A 21,919-nucleotide genomic window follows, 5' to 3' on the forward strand; every position below is an offset into this window, starting at 1 on the left:
CAATGGCTAAGCCATTTCCCCAGTCTCCATATTGCTTAAAATATTGAAGACTGTTGGCTCAGTTGTATTTATGAAAATCAAAGTGGTAGATAAACAATTTTAAAACAAAATCTAACCATACGTAATCACTTTAAAATATAAAGAATTACTCAAATATGAGGAATCACTACTATCTTTGTGAATATACTATGAACTGTACTATGGCCTTGACCTCTACTTCATTGTCCTGAATGCTGACTGCTTGATATTCACTTATTTTCCCCTCTCTGTTTCTTCTGAATTCTTTAATCCTTGCATTGCTGCTGTATATTTATTCATTTCTATCTTATCCCACTTTAGTTTTATTTTCTCTATATTGACTATATTATAAAGGACATGCAAGTTTAGGGTTGGTAAATCTTGTCAGGGAATGTGCTCACAACATATAACCTTCTATATCAGATTCTGTTTTTGTTTGTTTTAAAACTTGAAGCATGATTTGTCTAATATGTGTAATATTATACTATCTTCCTTGGCTTATTAATATTCTGGGGGCATTTTAAATATTCTTTCTGTTTTCTAATTTGCCTTTCTGTGCCATAATAATATGTTGCACAGAATATGAATATTGTGTACAGTTGTGTGATCAGTCTGGTTATGGTCTGAATACCTGTGTTCCTCTAAAATTCATGTGTTGAAACTACTTACCAATGAGAAAGCTTTCAAAAGGTAGTTTTTACTAATAAGAAGGTGAGGGATGTGGCACTCCTTTCAGCAGGATTGTGCTCTTACTCAGCCCTCAAAAGTGGCTTTATCTTTTCTGCTATGTGAGGACAAATGTAAACACCTTCCATCTGTCTGATGCTGTATCTGTGAATATCTTACTCTTGGATTTCTCTGCCTCCAGAATCGTTTGAAGTAAGGATGCAGGTGTTCCAAAATGCCAGGTTCATGCAGCATATTCAACTTCAGTATCCAGCTTTGAACGAGTCCACAGTCGTTAATTTTGACATGGTCTGAATCTTGATAACAGAACTTACAAAAATTACTCCTTGGTTTCACATTCTCAGTTAACAGTGAAACTAATCCTGTTGTCAAGGATTGCCCTCATTGCTGATTTTGAAGAATTTCTGGTTTTTTTTGTTGTTGTTGTTGTTTTGTTTTGTTTTTTTGTTTTTTTAGAGCTCAGTAATATATTTAAGAAAAATATATTTTATATGGCAACTATATGGATTAGAATGTGTTTTTCATAATTATTTATCCTCAGTGGAGTCTCATTGAGTATATTAATCCCTCATAAAGGCAGGTCCCATGCCCAGCAGTAGACAACCAAAGCAAAACAAACACAATGATTCTTTTGTAGACTGTTGGTCTCACATTGCTTTGTTTGGGCATTTTTAAAAATCTTACTACCCTTTTCCTTTTACATTATGGTTTCCAATTTTGTGTTTTTACGTGTTTTCTTCATATATGTTCTGTGTGCTTATTTCCTGAAAAAAAGAAAAGAAGAAGAGAAAAAGATGAAGGGAAAGAAGTGGGAGGAGGAAGAGGAGGAAGAGGAGGAGAAGATAAAGAAGAAGATGAAGGAGAAGTAGGAGAAGGAGAAGACAAAGGAGAAGGAGAAGACAAAGAAGAAGACGATGAAGGGAAAGAAGTAGGAGAAGGAGGAGAAGGGGAAGAAGAGGAGGAGGAAGAGGAAGAAGAAGAAGCTATATTATCTTTGCCTGTTTATTTTTTGAAGAAATAGAGAAAGAAATAGTATGTAGTTGAGTAGGTAGGCACACACACAGACACACACACACACACACACACACACACACACACACACACACAAACAGAGAGAGAGAGAGAGAGAGAGAGAGAGAAAGAACTGGGAAAATCTTGTAATAATGGGAGATGTGGGGATGGAATCTTCACAGGATTTTGAGGTGGGAATTAATTTGTATGCACTATATTTATTCATTATTAGTGAAATAACTTCTAATATTTTACAGTGCTAAAATCTCTATAATATCCTAGTAGATGGGGATATATGCATGCACATACACACTACTTGGCTGCCTTATGAATGTCAACAGCATGTAGCTAAAAAAAACTTTCAATTAGTAGAGAATCACATGGAGTGATCATTTATGTACAGTTTTTACTTAGAACTTTTTGTAATAAGTAGAGATAATTTGCATCTCTCTTTTCATCAAATATTTTTATTTGGTATGAACTTTTCTTCTCCCTGGTTACCCAAACTATTTTATCTCATTTTTTTCTGTTATTATTATTTATAAAATTGTACTTTAAATCTTCATCTCTTCCTTGTTAATATTTTATTTGTTACTGTCTTTGAACTAGAGCTTTGAGCTGTTGTGATTTAAAAAGTCAGCAAGAGTACATATAGGACCATTTAGACTCAATGGGATTGCTTAGGAGTTTCAGTGGGTTTAGCTACTCAGTGATCATATCAGCTCTGTAAGGAGTAGCTATATGCACTGTACATGCTCACTTCCTCTTCACTGTTCACACTCCTGTCTAGGCCTCCCACGGTAGCTACTGCTGTAAACATAGGCTGGAGTGAATCCACTTAGAAGGTACATTGCCATATTGCTTCCCTTTTCAGCTGCAAAAGATGATGTGGTCTGTTAGTGAGGGTCAGTAATGCAGAGCATTTGTTATTGGTCACTGCGAGTACAGAGACAGGGTGTGGTAGGTTTATCTCCCAAATGGTGGTTCTATAGATCATTGTCTCTTACTTTGAATTTAGATAAAAACTCTTGTTTTGTCCTCTCAAGTTTCTAAGAAAATCATTGCAGTGGCTGATTTATCTTCCTTTCAGTGCTATAAACCTTCTTTAAGATTTTAAATTAATTTTGGTCATGACTCTAGCCTTTAATGCCTGGTCCACCTCTCAGACCTAAATGGGATGTTTTTGTGGAATCTCTCCCCTCAAGGCTCAGTTATCTGTATGGAAGTGGTATAAGGTAAAAAGATTGTAAGAGCCAGATGTGCTGATGATTTCAAGAAAACAGAGACATTCAGACACAAAAGGGCTGATACGTGTATCAGTTAGCAGAGACTAACAGTATGTACTAAACCTATACAAGTTCAAACCTAACAAAATCCCAGGTCTGAGAAGAGGAAGTATACACAAAATCTCACACCCACCCAGGAAGCAGTTTGTAATTGATATCTGTTGTGAAAAGGGAAATGAGTTTTCTTCAATAGAATGTCACTGGTTATAACAACCATAGTCTAGGTCAGGCCCTAAGACCAAGAGTAGTTGGCCAACACAAAACACACTCCACAGGGTTTTTTTGTGGGATTTTTTTGTTGTTTGTTTTCTTTGTTTTGGGGAGGAGGTGTTTTGATATCTCTCTCTCTCTCTCTCTCTCTCTCTCTCTCTCTCTCTCTCTCATGGTTAGGCTTAATGAGAGAAAGAGAGAGAGAGGAGGGAGAGAGAAAGAGAGAGAGGAATAGAGAGATCTGCGAATAGTTGAGGGAGAGGAAGGATTACAATCAAAATATATAAGAAAAGTTTTTATTAAAAATAAATTTAAAAAACAATAGCAAAGTATGGCGGATATGAGTTGAGCTGTCACCACTCACAGATGGTCTTCAGGATCAGGTGGGCATTGAAATGAAGTGCATTATGCCTTACAATCTATGCCTTCTTTCCCTCTACAAGTATAGTCATTGTTCTTACTCAACAAATAATCCAATTTACTGTCATAACCAATGTCCTAGTGAATGTATTTGAGACATTGTGGGTATGGAAAAATAGTACTAAAATAAACGAAGTTATTTCATGCTTAGAAGCTCTGAAATATAAGTATACAATAATACAAATACACAAGGGTACATCATCTATATAAATTGACATATTGTGTGGTTAAAAAAAACCTCCATGAAATGGAATTGATTTTAAAACAAAGATGGAGAATATGCTTTTATTTTTCTGTATACTTTTATCTTTTCTAATATTACTGCTTACATTTTCTCTAAACAAAAAAAGTGAAAACTTTATCTCTCACATAGGAAATAAAAAACATTATTTTTGTATAAAAGAACTCAACATATAAAGGCATTTTTAAAAAGAAAACATTTTAAATGAGACTGTCTATAATTACAATAGCATAAATATTTATCTTTTTATATTCATAGCTGAGTTCTAATGCACAGCGTTTGGAACTTTGAAAGGTAATTATATTTACCTGTGTTGTGAGAGTAGGGAATCGGTGACAAGATGGATACCATTAAAAGAACAAGAAGTGGGCAGAGCCCACTCAGCCCAGTGCCATTTCACCACGCAGTGAAAGGCAGCCATCTGTTAATGAGAAGAATCTTCTCCAGACTCGAAATGTTCCAGTTTTAAATTCTGGACCTTTGAGACAGTCAAAAACATGAGGAATGAGTGTGTTTCAAAACTGGATTTTGTTCTAGCAATCTAAGTTAGACAATAAGTTATATGCAAGGAGTGTAAACGTATGTTTTAGCATTTATCCAAGGAATTACAGAATCCCTTCAAAACATGAAGATCTTTATGATGTCTTATTGAAGTACACTAGTTTTCTTTTCTTTTCCTACTAAATATCTTAAAGAAAAAAATTACTAGAGCCCCATGGTTTCCTTTAGTTCCTTTTACAAACATGAATTATTCAGACTACTGTTGCAAATGAATCAGAAGCAACTTTTTGCTTCTCTGTTCATTTCTGAATAATCGTGCACACATACAAGGATGATGGGAGTGGTACAAAATACCCAATCCATACTGACACCCTGAATATCAATAGGAGTAATAACACAACCTTTCCCTTTCCTTTGGTTAGGATTTATCACCTGCATACCATCATCATGCATCATATTGCCAGGGTGGATTAGTCAGGGAGAAAAGCAGTAGTTGCTATGGCAAGCCTCTTCATTTGAATGGTTATACTTGAGTGTATTTTTCATGGCTTTGTGGAAAAGAAGATGTAGGTAGGGAAGGAAGCAGAAAGACAGTTGTAATTCTTACTAGTGTTATTTCCCAGTTTGGTACAAATGCAAGGCTTGCTGTGTTGAGTTGGAGAATTTTATCTTCTTTCCATTCAGTTGTACATTTACTTGCTTTTAATTTGATTAGATGCCGATAAGGTTAGTGGCATGTGGGCAAAGTGTAAAACATCTCATTTGTAGCAGTTACCAATTTTTGTTATTCTTCTAGGGAGGCAGAACTAAAATACCAATTTGAGGTGACCAAATTGTAGGAAGGTGGCATTGAAAGATGAACAAAATCAGATTTTACTAGCTGGGTTAGCACTGACTCCAGCCATCTTGGAACATAAGCATTTACAGGGAAATGATTTTGTGTAGTTTATTTGTATAACTACATAAGCTACAGAATTTATGTGTGATACATTTGTTATATAATGCTCAGTAAAAATGGAACACTTAATATCTTAATCTTCCTGTGTCCAAAAGTGATGATCAGTTTCTTAGCCATCATGAAATTTTATATGAATTGTTGTATTTTAGATATTGGTTGCTACCTTCAGAGCTTGTATCTTGAAGGCTTGCTCTATAGCTGGTGGTACCATCAAGAGGTAATGAGATTAGGAAGGATTTAACTACATCAATGGGTGAAAGCATTGATGAATTCACTCTGAATTGGCCAATGGAATACTCCTTCTAGAGGGAGGGAGTAGAGGAGTGGCTGAGTGCCTTTGAAGGATATGACCAGTCCTAGTTCCTTCCTCTCTTTCTGGCACGTATTCGTCATGAGCCATGCTCCATTCACTGTATACTCCTGATGCCATGGTTCCTGCCTTACTTCAGGTTGATAGTAATACAGTCAACTTTACCATGACCCAAACCCATTGAAATTGTGAGCCCAAATAAGTCTTTCCTTTTTCCTTTCTTTCAGTTTATCAGATGGTTTAAATTTATTGACTTTTTTTTTGTTCTTTAATCTTTTTTTGCAGTCCATACTTTATCCCCCTCCTGATCCACCCTCTGGCTGTTCCACATCCCACACCTTCTTTCCCCCATCTGCCTCCACCACACATCTCCAAGAGGATGTCCCACCACCACCACACCTCCCCACTCCACGAGGCCCCAAGTCTCTCAAGGGTTAAGTGCACTTGCTCTGACTGAGTCCAGAACGAGAGGTCCTCTCATGTATGTGTGTGTGTGTGTGTGGGGGGGGGTGCTCATATCAGCTTGTGTATGCTGCCTGGTTGGTGGCTCCATATCTGAGAGATTATGGGGGTTCAGGTTAGTTAAGACTGCTGGTCTTTCCATGGGGTCACCCTCCTCCTCAGCTTCTTCCAGCTTTTCCCTAGTTCAACCACAGAAGTCATCATCTTCTGTCCACTGGTTGGATGTAAATATCTGCATCTGATTCTTTCAGTTGCTTGTTGGGCCTTTTGAAGGGTAGTCATGATAAGCCTGTTTGTAAGCACAACACACATTAGTAATAGTGGCAGGCCTTGGGGCCTCCTCCTGAGCAGGACCTCAATTTGTGCCTTTCACTGGACCTCCTTTTCCTCAGCTCTTCTCCATTTTTGTTCCTATAGTTCTTTCAGACAGGATTTTTGACTGTCGGATGGCATCCTCATCCCTCCACTTAATGCCATGTCTAATGGAGAGATCTCCCATGTTCATGGATTGGCAGAGTTAACATAATAAAAATGGCCATCCTACCAAAAGCAATCTACAGACTCAACATCAGGCTGACCTCAAACTCAGAAATCCGCCTGCCTCTGCCTCCCAAGTGCTGGTATTAAAGGCATGCGAAACCACACCCAGCTGCGGAAACAATTCTTAATAATAAAAAAGTATCCACCCATTGGTCTTCCCTCTTCTTGATTTTCTTGTGTTTTGCAAATTGTATCTTGGGTAGGGGAGCAGGGCGGGGGAGGGTATAGGGAACTTCCGGGATAGTATTTGAAATGTATATAAAGAAAATATCTAATAAAAAATAAATTAAAAAAAAGGAAAAAAAAGAGTTGTTTTGGTCATGGTGTCTCTAAAAACAAAATAAAAATAAAAAATAAAGAACTTCTACCAGGCATGGTGGCACACACCTTTAATCCCAGCACTTGGGAGGCAGAGGCAGGCAGATTTTTGAGTTTGAGGCCAGTCTGGTCTACAAAGTGAGTTCCAGGTCAGCCAGGGCTATACAGAGAAACCGTGTCTTGAAAAAAAAAAAAAAAAGAAAGAAAGAAAGAAAGAAAGAAAGAAAGAAAGAAAGAAAGAAAGAAAGAAAGAAAGAAAGAAAGAAAGAAAGAAAGAAAAGAAAAGAACTTCTGAGGGAATCACCATCCCTGACTTCAAGTTATACTACAGGGCAACAGTGACAAAAACTGCATGGCATTGGTACAGAGACAGTCAATCACTGGAATAGAATTAAAGAACCAAAAGTAAACCCAAACACCTATGGAAACTTGATCTTTGAAAAGAAGCCAAAAACATACAATAGAAAAAACAGTATCTTCAATAAATGGTGCTGGTCTAACTGGCTATCTATATGTAGAAAAAAATCAAAATAGATCCATATTTGTCACCATGCATGAAGCTCAAGTCCAAGTAGATCATGAACTTCAACATAAAACCAGGTACACTGAACCTGGTTCAGAAAGTGGGAAGGAGCATGAAACTCATTGGCACAGGGAGAAACTTCCTAAACAGAACTCCAATGGCTCTGGCTCTAAGGTCAAGAATTGATAAATGGGAGCTCATGAAACTGGAAAGCTTCTGTAAGGCAAAGGATATAGTGAATAGGACAAATCAGCAACCTACAGATTGGGAAAAATCTTCCCTTCTTAAAGTTGATTTTCTCAGGCATTATCTCACAGTAACATACAACTAGATTCTAAGCCTATTATTAATATTTATATTTTAACCATATGAGATGTTTAAGTAAACCTTCAAAAAGTTAACTCCCCCCAAAAAATTTCACTCTTCTTATTTTCCTGTATCTAGTCTTATGCACAGCAGCTTCTACAATTCACTGATAATTCAGTCTGATTATTTCTGTACTAACTCACAGCAGTGCCTTCAACTCACTGACAATCCCCACTCTTAAACTGAGCATCTGTAGAATCAATTGTCAAGTAAATTCACAAAAGATATGAAATAAGTTTTTAAATAATTGTCTATGGTAGATTTTCACTGATACGCGGGGTTCCATTTTGCAGATAAATTTTGCATAGGGACCTAAACAATATTTCTGATGTTCTTGGCGCTATTCAAGATTCTGTGACACAGAAGTGAGCAAGGAAGGTAAATCTGTCGATCTTACCATGGCTTACATTTGGAGGCTGGGATCAACAACAAGCAGATTACACAGTGGAATGCATAGAGATCATGGAGGCGGATATAAAAGAAGTTGGGAAATAGAAATTATAAATGTGAGAATGTCATTTTAGGTGGACAGACCGATACTGCAGCCGCAGCGAACAGTAAGCATCCTGGGTCTTGATCTTTGTCTTGCCCTAGTCTATGAAGAAGTCTACAGACAAATCCACATATCCAAAGCTAGAAAAACAGAATATTTCTCAAGCTCTTGAATAGGCATGTCTTTAGTCTGAGGCTACAGAGGAAAAAAAAAACACACATTAATGATGTGTTCCAGAGATAGTTTGTGAACAGTACAATCTATAATGAGGTGGCAGAGAAGTTTTCTTTGTATTCAGAAGAAAGGCCCAGGGACAAGCAGGTCAGCAGTGACAAAGGGGAGAAGCAAGCCTATATTTTCCCTTGCATCTTTCTTCTTTGCTAATTAAAACAAAATGAAAAGGCTAAATTGTTGGAGATTCCATGTAAAGATTTTAGGATAATGAGTTGGAAATTGGTCCTAGATGTTGGGACAGGTTATTGAAAATTGTGACATGCTTTCTCCATTTTCTGACTAAAGAAATTCCCAGAGATGTACAGAAAACTACTACAAACTCTCATGTCAGTTGAGGCGAAGATGAAAATGTACACAAGGTAGAGAAATGGCTACAAAGTTTGGAAATATTTTGGTAAGATGTAACTTCTCCAGATCTATCACTTACATATTAAGAATAATTAAAATGAGTCACTGTATTTATAAAGCTTTGCTTACCACTAACTAGAGAATAGTTATTGCCATGAATAGATAACATACATGACTCGATAAGTTTTGTCTTTGATTTCAAACATTGCAATGATTTCCACAATGAAGCAAATGTTGAGATGAGTATGAGCTGGAGATTTGGTGAGATATGAAACAGGCCTAGGAATCTATTTTATGCTGGAGGTTCAGTACCTGGGAATTCCAGTTGACTTCAGGGTGTTCATTTAGGCTAGTCAAGGAATGGACACATGTCATATGAGTGACTCACAAGGAGTTAAAACTTACTTCATATTCAATGTACAGAGAGGGACACTCCAAACCAGTAACAATTGAGAGAGGAAATTTATCAAAATACACAAAAGCCTTTTTATTTTTCTCTTTGACCAGAGTTTGGCAGCGTGCCTGTTTTCATGGGAGACTCTTGCTTATGATCTTTCCAGGACACAATATGCTACTTTTCTTTTTAACTTTACAAGTTTAATATGAAAATATATTTACAGAACTACTTATACTTTATCTTATTTTCATAACAATGCTTACTAAAATAAATCAGAAAAAATATTCTTTGATTTTTGCTTTTTAAAACACCATGGAATCCTAGGAACTGTGGATGTAGTGATAGAAATAAAAGACTATAAAAGGGAAAATTTTCAGTTCCATAGAAATTTGGGGAAATACACTCAGAGTACTTTGAGATAAATAATATTAGATCATTTGGAATTATCTATCATAGAGCATATCCCTCTCTCTGGTGGTTAGAACATCACCAAGCATGTGTTGGTTTACATAATGAGCAAGATTAAAATAACTTCTAAGAGTCCACATGCTGTCAAATTTGCTGCTATTTTTCCATATGAAGCAAATCTCAGACATTTATTCTCCATAAAATAGGTAAAAAAAAAATCAAAAGCCCTCTAATTGGTAGAAATTCTCAGGGCAGGTCTATAAAGTTCATTAGTGCTCAGACATTTAATAAGCAAATGTCTGCTCAGGGACACCAAATGGCCTCAGTTCCTATTGAACACAAGTCTCTTTTCAAACCATTGATGTGAAATGATTCTATTGACACTAGCTTTTGAAGAAAAACTTTAGTTGAAGGGAACTATGTCCAACATTTATCTCTATTGGTGGATTTTTTTTCATCTTATTTATTCTTCTTTTATTTTGTATGTGAGAAGGAAAAAACAAAGTCAGATCAAACACGCCTATGGAACAAAGCACCAGGATTCACACCAGTGTGCTAGGAATGGGAAGATTTTGCTCCCATTCGCTCTGAAAGGCTCTGATGAATTTTCCCATACCCTATGCACAGGAACAACAGTGGATGCCTCCTCCACTGGAGCACGATGTCTAAGAAATGCATCTCTCACTTCATTTCCAGTGTCCATGCTTTCCTGGACATGTACCTTAAGCTTCTTTTTCTCTTTCAGTTCCTTTCATTGCCAAAACGAAAGGTAACTTTGGGAGTGAACATGAGTAGTGAAACTTAGCTCTGGAGACAAGCAGTAACTTTTCATTTCAGAGTTTTGAAAATAGCTGGTTCTAAATTGTTTAGACGGACTGTTTTTACTTTGTTATGTCATGATATCAGTTGAGTAGAGACGGCCTTCTAGACGTTGCACAGTTTCTCGTCTCTTTGAAGTCAATGCTCACTACATCTCTACTCTCTGCTGGTCCTTTAATCAGTGTCCAGTCTGTCTGATGAGAATAGCCCCAGGATGGAGCCCGAGACCAAGCCATGGGCAGCACCCCTTTGTCCTACTCACATGGATGGGACATGATTCCACAGGATTAGCCAACAATTATATGCTCTGAACTGATCAATTCAGTCAATTTACTGTGCAAAGTAAATTGATCCTTCAGAACAAAGGTTTCTGTCAGCAGGGAGCTACCTGAGAAAGCAGCATGCCTGTGTAAACAGTTCTGTCCTTCTCCCAGTGTGGAGTGGCCCCACGCCATATGGTGCCACTATGAACTTATTAGCTGACGGATTAACTGATCTCTGCATTTGGGATCCCCAGTTTCCAGCTGTGAGAATGATTGATGGGCTAACTACTGCTCCAGTCTTGGAAGTTATTTCCTCCATTTAACAGAGTCAAGAAGACAGAAAATTGCCCCCTTTGTAAATGCTAATCTCACCACTCCTTCGAACACCCAACATAGCAATTTATTCAAGGCAAAGTCTTAAAATTGGTATAGTGCACATCAAATGCATACTAATTAGCAATTTCTTTTGAAGGCTCCATCACTTATTAAGGGTCTCCTTTTCCATATGTTCATCATGCCCCACTTCACCCTTTAATTACAAAACAGCACTTTCAACTAATTGCGAGAAGGTATATTGTGCCTGGAATCTGTATTACACACTATACCTTCTGATGCCTAATTTAGGGTCACATGGAAGGCAGACAGATAAGCAGGCGGAAAAGCTCAGAACCATCATCTGCAATTTTAGGCATATTTGGGCATTGTCAGGATGAATGTTTCATCTACAATGGTGTCTAGGACACTCTTCAGTGGACACTGTGCAGAAGAATGGGGTGAATATTAGGTTAACAATTGGGATCTTTTCCAGATTACAAAGATTATTGGATTGGATTATTTAATCCAACAGAATGATATTACATTTGTTACTTTACAATTTCTTCAATCCCAAATGTTGAAAAAAAACTTTTAAGTCCAATAAGCAGTCTTTTAAGTATAATAGCTGGATTATAGAAGGAAGAATTTTGCAAAATACACTGGAAGGATGCTCAAAAGAAATATTTCCTGTTGTATAATGGTGATGTTTTTCTTTATTAAACCACAGTTCTTATGCAATCTAAATGATCCTAATGGCTATCCCAATTATTGGTCTGCCACATACAGTCTGCCAATGTCACCTTCATCGCAATGCTGAGTGCTAAAGAATGGGACCTTTCTCTTGCTCCTTTTATGTAGTAGTCCCTGAAGAGACTCTGGTAATAATTCTTCCTTCTTAATGTTGGTCCTGAAAGCATTGGTGCAAGTTTAGGCTTCACGAATACTCAGGCTGCAAAATGATGATAGAATCAAAAAAAACTTGATTCATGGTGGTCGAAGATCAGGTGAAGTGTGACCCACACTCCAAAGGAAGTTCATTTTTCATAAGCTCCACAAACTTGATGTCATCACACACACCAGCAAATCAGTCAGGCCCAACCATCCTAAGTTAAGATCATTTCAAGTTAGTTTTCAAAACTGTTCCTAATTGTGAACTAATAGATGGGAGACATAAAAAGAGTGTAAATGGCAAAAAAGTCCCATTTTTTATGGAAAGAAAATTTAAGGACTTTTGAACAGATTTGGGATGTTTGCTGCCTCTAGCCACACAGCCTTTTCAAATCTGAGTTTCATCTCTATATAATAATCATTATTGCTTACTACTAATATTTTATTTTCTAAGTTCTCAAGTTTAGAATTGTCTTACTTGAGATTATGTTCCCAACTGTTATTGACCTAGGATTTTGTTGCAGGGTTTTTGAGGCTGTAATTTGGGGATGATTTGCTTTTGATTCTCAGCTTTACAATCTGGGACTCCTGGTGGCAGTCAGAATTCACTTCAGAGCTTTAGACTAAGTCTGGCTGGCTGGTTTATGAGTCTGCTAGGAAGCAAAGCTGAGGTCTGCTTCCTGCACTTACAGGCTGGGTTGGCATCTATAGTTTATCAACTATCAGCAATACACTCTTCATTCTTATTTTTCTTTTCCCTGAAGAGAACATAAAAAGTTTACTTAATATTTTTATAGAATTTTAAAACATAACCCCAAAATTCATATGAAAGCACAAAAGACCCCAAATACAATTTCGAGTAGCAAGAATGAAGTTGGAAGTACCACAATGCCAGAATTTAAGGCATATTGCATAGCTATAATAATAAAGACAGCCTGGTACTTGTAATAAAGATAAATACAGGCCCATGAATCAAATACTCAGAATTAAACCTATAGCCAATTGCTTTGCAACAAAGGAACAGCATATACCAGAGAACAGAAGGTATGTTCAATGAGTGATGCTTGGAAAATGACAGCCATGTGCAGCTTCACAGCAGTAACAGAATATTCACACAGCACAACAGGTGCTAATAGGGATACAGAGGAAAAGCAAGTCCTACCCACTGTAGGTGAGAATAGAAAATTACTATAGAAGTTACAGGGAACAATATAAAGTTCCTTGCAAAACCAAAAATTGGATCAATCACAAAGTCCAGGAATTTTACTTCTGGACATATATTCAAAGGAAATGAAATCATACCAGAGAGATATAAGCACACCCATATTTATTGTAAAACTATTTAGAATAACTAGGACATAGAACTATCTTGGGTGCCAAATGGCAGATGTCTTGATAAATAAAATATATTATATGTTTTATATATATATATATATATATATACATATATATATATATATATATATATATGGGAATATTATACAGCCGTAAAGTAGAATGAAATCCTAGAATTTCAGAAATTTACATGAAAGTTGAGAACATTATATTAACTGAAATAAATCAGACACAAAAGCTAAATAATTATATGTCCTGCCTTAATTCTGGAAATTAAAACAAAGCTTGATCTGAATATTTAATTATAATTAACAGATGGGGAGATGTGTGTATGTAGGGGAAAAATAGATCTGACCTGTGCTCTTGCGTAGAGCTGTGTTAATATATACTACTTAAATAAAATATTTTTTGCTCTTTTTGAAACAAAGACTTGTCAATAATTGCATCTGTTTATAAAATGCATTTTGTTCATATCCTTCTTCTCTGGCTTATCCACTTCCCCCTCCTGCTTCTGCCTCCACACAAATCCTGTTCCTATTTCCAGAATATTTTCTTTTGCTTTATTTTTCTTCTATGTCCAGAGCTTTCTAAGTGAGCCTGGATGGAGATCTACAGGAGTATGAGAGACTCACAAGAAGCCACACTGCTGAAGCCAATGAGTCCAGCAACCCTCCATTCATAGCCAAAAGTTCCTGCTGGAGGGGTAGGGCCTTTGCTCAGACATGACTGACCTCTGACAGGCCCAACATATACAAACAGAGCTATGATTTCAATATTATAATAGCTGCTTCTTAATAGTGCCCAAAAGATGACACAGCGGTGCCCTCCTCTCTACCTTATAGTCTTTCCTCATTTTCTGAAATGTCCTGAGAGGGGATGGATGGTCCCTCTTAGAGCTGAACACTAAGCAGTGATTTATTTTAAGCATCATGTGTCTCTGCATTCACTGATGGTCAATGTAAAAAGCAGCTTCTCTGAGTAAGGCTAAAAGCAATATTTAAGAGGCGATTGGATGCCATGTCTATTTAATAGTACAGGAGCAGCAAGTAACAGCCTGTGGCCTTGGCAGCCATGGGCTTTGATCAAGTTATGGTGACACTGGCTATGAATTTAACAACATTGTCATCAAAACAGAGGAAAGATGAAAAATACCTTATAATAGTCTCTCAATCAGAGTAAATTATGAAAAGTTGTCTTAAAATCAATGATTATCCTGCTTCATTGTAGTGGGACAATCACTGATTTTAAGATAACTTTCAAAATTGTGTTGCTTTTTTTAATCAACAATGAGTTTCAATGTTGATGTTTTGAAATGCAATGGGAAATTTATGCAAACTTGGTGTGAAAGAATGGTGGGCATATTTATCAAATCCTGGTATCAAAGGGAGCCAGTGGTATAAATGTGGCAAATATTGTGAAAGAAGAATGATGTCATCATTTTCTTCGGACTTTTATGTATTTCGTGTCAGCAAGTTTCTATGCAGTTGAAGTCCTATACATATGTAAACAGACCTTCAAATGTATTGATTCATTCAGTAGTAACTTTATTTGAGTTTTGAGGATCTGACCTTAATAAATGCCTATAGTATAAAGGGAATCATAATATTTTACAATTAGGTTGGATATATTCTGTTGGGATAGTAAAGAGGCAAGTCCCAATTTTCACTTTGAAATTAAATTTAAAATCCTACCTCTGATCTGATTATCTAGGCTAATTGAAATTTTCAACCCAAAATAGAAGCCACATGTGGTGCCTCATGCCTATAATCTCCCATAAAGCTGAGGCAGGAGAATCACCAGGACTTTGAAGCCAGCTTGGGCTGTAGAGTGGTTTACATTTTTTTCCTGGAGAATAAAGTATTATTTTTTAAGAATCAGACTAATTTTTTTTTTCTTATACCTTCTCTTCCCTGATTAAAGTAAATCTACTAGACTAGCGTTAAGAAGCCCATTTTTTCACTCTATATAAAATGACTCTTCACTGGTCACATACTAGCAATGATAAAGCACTCACACTGTGGTTTTTAAAGTTGCTGTTTGGTAAACCGCTCCCTCACCCTGATGGAATTTGTATTTTGGAGAGTTGACTATAAGTTAATGTGTCTGTCTTGTCTGAAAAACAAAAGGTTTCAATGAGTATGAGAAAAGGAGGTATCCCAACCTAGTAGAGACCTGGCTTTTTACTATCAAATAAGCACAGGTACCCTGAGGACATCCAGGTATACGCCAGCCTTACACACTAGTCTGAGCTGTAGAGTCTGACTCTTGAAATCTTACCTCTCTGAGGAGGACAGGCCATCTCCTCTCCCCTTCCCACCTTTCTAAACCCCACAGTGACTGGTTTGCAGAGAGATGACCATGAATCTTATGCAGGCCCCTTTCCAAAGTGTTATATGTGATCCTCTGTCACTTCCCTCATGTATATGCAGCTGCGTGGTGGCGACAGGAGATATGCACGAGTCACTAGATAAGGAATCACTCCCTTGAAACTTAGAGCGAAGTCTTTATCTTGGGAAGCTTGGTGAGTACTCACCAACTTATTAGGTATCTTAGGATGCACAAAAAGCATTAGCATTAGCATTTTATCTTTTATGAGTTCTGAAAAGCTAAACCTCACATTTCCTTAAGAGACATTTCTTCCTGTTGTGTGAAACTGTTTCTGAGGAGAAATGAACAAATGTTGTACCAATGACACATCAAAATGGGGTTACCTAAATTCCAGCTTGGTGAAATGAGTTTCACTGGGGTTACTTGTAAGAATCTGGATGATGGGTTACTTACAGCAGTAGAAATTATAGCACATCACTAAAGCCCACCCCAGCATGGGTGGCAGCTTAGAAGACCTGGAAATCTAGTGTTCACGCCACACTTGCAGGCAGCTTAGCAGGTTGGAGTATCTCTTTCAGGCCACTAGGCTGTTCCCTGTTTATGTATTGCTACTATCGTGAACTTCTATGCAGCCTAGCTTATCTGATAGCATCCCTTATTACTGCTTATACATGCTTGAAGAGGGAGGAGCCTGATGAATCCTGTCGGCTTCAGGTACTTCTGAAACCTTTGAGTTTACTTCCTAAGCTTAAGGAACTCCCATGCAGGGTAAGATGTTTCACCTCTCCCCAGATTTCTTTATAACCATCTCTCTGAGATGAAAGGTATCAGTTTAGAGGAAACTGATATTTTAAGAGTTCCTTTAAGTATCTGGACTGCTTAATTTCTAAGCTTTATCAATCCTTACCTGCCTTTGTGAGACTAGAAATCCCTCCCCCTCAACTAAGTTTCTAATGTGGTATGCGAAGTATAACAGTCAGAGTTTTCCAAATTGAGAGCATAAAGTTCATATGCGAGATTTTTACTTGAAAACGGAGAATCACTTTCAACAACTAACATATTTCTTATAAATACGCCGTAATAACTGGAGAAAGGAAGAGAGATGGCAGAACAATCAAATGTTGATCTTGTATTGTCATTCTAGGGATAAGGATCAGTGTACAACCAGCAAGTGGCCAACCAAAGTCCTTCCTACCTAGAAAAAATAGGACAATGCTTTCAAAGCAGTGCCAATAGAATTGTTTAGATGGAAGATAAACAATCCCAAGAACAAGCAAATCAGAAATGTATCTTAATTTATAAACAAGTATATTATCAATTTAAAAAACAATTTTATAAGATTACAGCATTTTGATTTCAGTGGTAACTTTTACAATTTATTCCATAAACTTCTAAAAATAACACATATAATGTGGCATAAAGTGTGATGGGCAGTCATGGAAACCCCAGCTGCTCTTATTGGAGACACTGATGGCATCATGCCATTCTCACAGGATTATTCTGCAGTTATTCTAACGTTTTTTTTTCTTTTGAGAGAGCATTGTTCTTTATTCACCCTTTTAAATATTTGCTCTGACATAATTCAAATGAATAGAGACACCCTTTATTCACTTGGATCAAAGTCAGCATAGGCAAAGTTTTAGGTCAACTCTCACACATTTTGTTTACAGCCGGGATAGGGGAAAGAAGCAGGGAAACCATACCTTTTTATTCAAAACTCTCCTTAAAGTACTTCAGATACTCTTCCTTTTCCTCTTCCTTTTTTTTTTTTTTTTAAATAATGGCCCCTGAATCATTGGTCCATATGACATGTTAAGATTTGGATCAAGCTTAGACGGCTGAGTTTAAAGTTCAAAAATTACTGTTTAAAATAGAAACTTGGAGACTATCGTCTACAGTGGTAAAATCTGTGACTGTGGTCAGGTGAGTGGTGAAGAAACAGTATTAGGGATGCAATTTAAGTTGTGTGTGCAAGGAAGAGAGGTGAGGGGTCATTTATGCTGAGCTACATTGCCACTATTTAAAATTCAATTCTTTCCTTAATCATCTGTAGGCATTTGATATTCAGTTGTAACTTGGTGTGATCAGACCTACTTCTGATTTCTCATAATTACTAATGCTTGGAGATGTACTTATTCCTAGCTACCTTATCAGCATTCAAATCAACTGGACATTTCTAAAGTGCCTAACGTTGTATCAGGTGCTTAGCACAATGTGCTAATAACAATAATGTTTCTTCTTTCTCTCTCCCTGTGTCTATCTCTGAGTCTCTCCCTCTCTTCCCCCCTCCCTTCCTTCCTGTCCTCTTTCCCTCCCTCCCTCTTTGTCTGCAGACTAAAGCCAAAGAGGAGTTGTGACATATACCTGAGATATTCAAATTTCTGCCTGAAGGTCAGTTGGATCGGCCAACATATGTTGCTGATTTTGCGACATAAAAGCCATCTGGAAAGAATAGGCCAGTGAAATGCTGCTCTCTGTTTTCTTAAATTCAGTTGTAGCCAAATGTTTACAGAGTGATCTGAAGAGTTTTGTGTTTTCTTGATATGGGTCTTATTAAAGCTTGGCAAACCCTTACAAGCCTATCAACAACCCACCAGGCATTTAATGTCACTATTCGAATACTTGGATTTTTATGTTTATTGAACAATCTTTAATTGGAAGCCCAAGGACCTTTTCTGAACAGTTGCCCACATTGCTACATGAAAGTATGGCATGCATACTCAGCTTGAAATGGCAGTGGCAGCTGAGGAGAAACAATGCCTGTGTAAGCCTAGGAGAGGGCAGGGAAGCAGGCCACCATTGAGATATCTGGAGAAGTGGCCTCAATGTGGGTGCTTTATGGCACAGAGAAAAAAGAAAGTATATAAACCAAGCAGTCAGTATGTTTCCATTTTGTAATGTTTTCACTTTTAAACCCAAAATACTAGCACATTGAGGAAGTGCTATTCATAAGCCAGGGTGTGTCACCTACACTAGGGTTGTGTGTCACATGCACGTCTGTTAACTATGTAGCACATTTGAAAAGGAAAAAAAATAATATGGTAGCAGTTTCCTCTCTAGTATCCAGAGTAACAGTGCCAGGTTTGTCATAACTGTTTTCAATGATTAAAACCTCAAAGAATTTCCTGTGCATTTACAGTAAACTGCCAAGTCTTACAGTCATGCTTCAAATCCTTCTGCCCTATAGCTCTGTCCTGTGCCCCTAGTCCTAATTAAAGTGCTAGAGTCTCGGCTCTGAAGCCATATCATATGGTTCAAATTCCAGTTCTATTCTTTACCAACCCACTTCGTTTCAGTTTGTTTTTATGCTTTTCGCTCTGTGAAACAATAATGAAAATAGGATTCATCCTATGTGATTGCTTTGGAGAATAAGTGAGTTGATTGTGAATGCTTTACCACAAGTTCTCTTTCTGGTGAGAGTCATGCTTTGTACATGCTTAAAAACACATTGAACAACCCAGTCCACCAACAATATTACATACTTTGTCATTCTCATTGTCTGTTGATCTCTCTAGAGTTCTTTTAAGCCCCCTGCATTGAATCTTACTCACCTTTTTTGAGGGTACAGTTCAGTTCTTTATTTAAAAGCTTAGACTTTTCTTCTTGAGGCAGATGGAATGTCACTCTGAGCTCAGGCTGGCCTCCAGCTCATGGCAGTCCTTTTCCTTAGCCTCTCTACTCAGTTGTTCAGTCATGGTAAGTTTCTCTATGGTGCTTTTTAGACTGCTTCAGGTTTACTTTACAAAACAAAACTATATCTCACTTGACAATCTTTTGTTTTTTAATCATAAACCAGTTTTAATTGCTAATATGGCAATGTGGGTTGCACTTACCTGGACAAGTTATTTGTTCTTTACCTTTTTTGCAGCTGAACTTGAAATAAATATTTAGTAAACTGGATTGAGTGGAATTCACAAACGTTGCCCTAGTCCTTCCCCCCACACCCCAATGATCCTTGGGGATAGAGGCTGAGAAGGCACAGAAACAAGGACTCAGACTCCTGGAGCCAGGTGAAGAACAGAAGCAGGAACAAAAGCAGACTCCTTTATTGTTACGATGGAGAATGCCTTTATCCCCTCCTCCCACTTCCTGTCCTCTTGGTCTGGGAAACAGATGGCACCAGTAGATTGGCTGCCCCATCACAGGCTCTGTCTTTATTTATCTCCAGGTGTCAGGCAGGTTCTGGATTAGTAAATGTGGAAGTGCCTGCTGCACATTTGTGGGGCATTGTAGGCCACTTAGTGAGAACATGCTGACTCACTCCTACTATACACAAAGTTATATTTTTTCTCTGTTAATATTTGCCACAATAATAGTTAAAAATATTTTAAAAGAAAGAGGTTTAGAAGGGAACAAACTGGAAAAATGTGAGGGATAAAATTTAAAAGTGTAGCTGCCCAACCCACAGTAGATTTTGCATCGTTTTTTAATTTCTATTTCATGTTTAAAATGTATTTACCAGTGAGAAAGCCAGATAGAAAACCGAACCAGTGCTTGAACTCCCATTTTCTATCATTATTCTGGTTTAAGTCATTCTAAAAGTTCTTTTACTTAAAAATCAAGTCCATCTTTCATTCTCTGATCCATTCAACCTCTACCCTATCTTCTACATCATCATCCCCTTTCAAATTCTTCTTCTTCTTCTTCTTCTTCTTCTTCTTCTTCTTCTTCTTCTTCTTCTTCTTCTTCTTCTTCTTCTTCTTCTTCTTCTTCTTCTTCTTCTTCTCCTGCTCCTTCTCCTGCTCTTCCTCCTCCTTCTTCTCCTTCTCCTCCTTCTCCTTCTCCTCCTCCTCCTTCTCCTCCTCCTCCTCTCCCCCGTCCTCCTCCTCCTCCTCCTCCTCCTCCTTCTTCTTCTTCTTCTTCCTCTTCTTCTCTACTTAGTCCATAAGTGCTGCCAGCATGTGTTATATGTATGGTGTAGGGCATCTACTGCAGTATAGATAGCTTCTTAGGGACCACATCCTTGAGGACCCATCCCCCAGAAGTTATCATTTGCCAGTAGCTCCTCAGCCAGTGATGGAGCTCTGTGTCCATCTGCCCTCTCTATGCTAGTATTTTGTCTAACATGTTCTAGCAGGGGTCCTGGGTATGTTATCACAACTACTGTGAGTTCATACATGCAACTGGCAAACCTTTAATAACAAGCTGTGTTGTATCCTGAAAACTCTTCTCACTATGACCTTCTCCTGCCTTTGATTGGCCCCCACAATCTCTCCATCTCAATCTTCTAGGATACCTGATGCTTGAGAGAATAAATGTGAGCAATTTAGGGTTGAGCATCCTATACTTTGATCATTTGTGATTCTCCATGTTATTCATCATCTACCGCTCAAAGAAGCTTTTATACAGAGGGCATGAGAGGCATTAATCTGTGGGTATAATAATAAATAATTAGGAGTCAGGTTACTACATCTCTCTGGCAGAATAATACTAGGTTCTCCCCTAGTTTCTATGACCTATCTTGTCAAAGTTTCTTGCTCTTAATAATCAACAAACATAGTTTTGTATTGTGACGTAATCAAGAACAATGACAATAGCTGGTAATGTTTCAGGTCTATAAGGCCTCATTGGCAAACAACTTCAGGACAGGTAACCCATTTCTGGTACCAAGACTTTATTTGATAATCTGTGATAACTAGGAGCAGGGCTATCTCCCATTATAGATTAAGTCCTTTGACATTGTTTTTAACGTGTATTGTTGTGGGATTATTTGTAATATTGTACATTTTGTAATTTTTTTCAGATTTGTTGACCATTGCTGAGAACTAGGATTAAATAGAGAAGTAGGTTGCTTCCCAATTTCATGAGAAATTGCTCTAGATAACTCTGCATCTAAATTATAATTTTCAGAATGGATAGTTCATTACCTTTTGATTTTTAAAAAACAGTGACCCTATTCTTAAATTTTTATATTAGACTAGTTTGTGTATATTCATAGTCCTTAGATGTTCAGATTTTATGCCAATTATTTCAGATTTATAATGAATCTGTCAACATTCCATTTTTTATATAGTGATCATTCTCAGCTAACTTACCAAAATCTCAGGCCATATTTATCAAAGATGACCTAATTATAGCAGCTATCATTTTGATGCTATTAAAATCATCTATGAAAATTAGCCTTTAGCAACTATATTTGCATTTCTATGTTTAGTTTAGAACATAGCTGGATGGTTTATCTAAAGTTTGAAGTAAACTACAGTAATACACACAGTGGGGACTTCAGTTGGATTTAGTTGA

At 37.4% G+C, this 21,919-nt stretch overlaps 1 long non-coding RNA gene across 4 annotated transcripts in view; it reads right to left on the reverse strand.

Moving 5' to 3' along the window:
- The window catches only part of Gm34196, a 332,426-nt gene that overhangs the window by 54,635 nt on the left and 255,872 nt on the right, over positions 1 to 21,919 (reverse strand). Inside the window, exon 3 of one of the 4 annotated variants that reach the window (XR_873709.2) lies at positions 4,182 to 4,351. The exons of 1 other annotated variant lie outside the window; for it this stretch is intronic. This is a non-coding gene — a long non-coding RNA (predicted gene, 34196). Of the gene's footprint in view, positions 1 to 3,502; positions 4,352 to 6,364; positions 6,394 to 21,919 lie in introns of those variants that run through there. 2 more of the 4 variants (XR_873708.1, XR_873710.2) reach the window with 2 other exon arrangements.

The sequence above is a fragment of the Mus musculus genome, chromosome 13 (genome assembly GCF_000001635.26).
Source record: "Mus musculus strain C57BL/6J chromosome 13, GRCm38.p6 C57BL/6J".
Taxonomy (NCBI): Eukaryota; Metazoa; Chordata; class Mammalia; order Rodentia; family Muridae; genus Mus; species Mus musculus.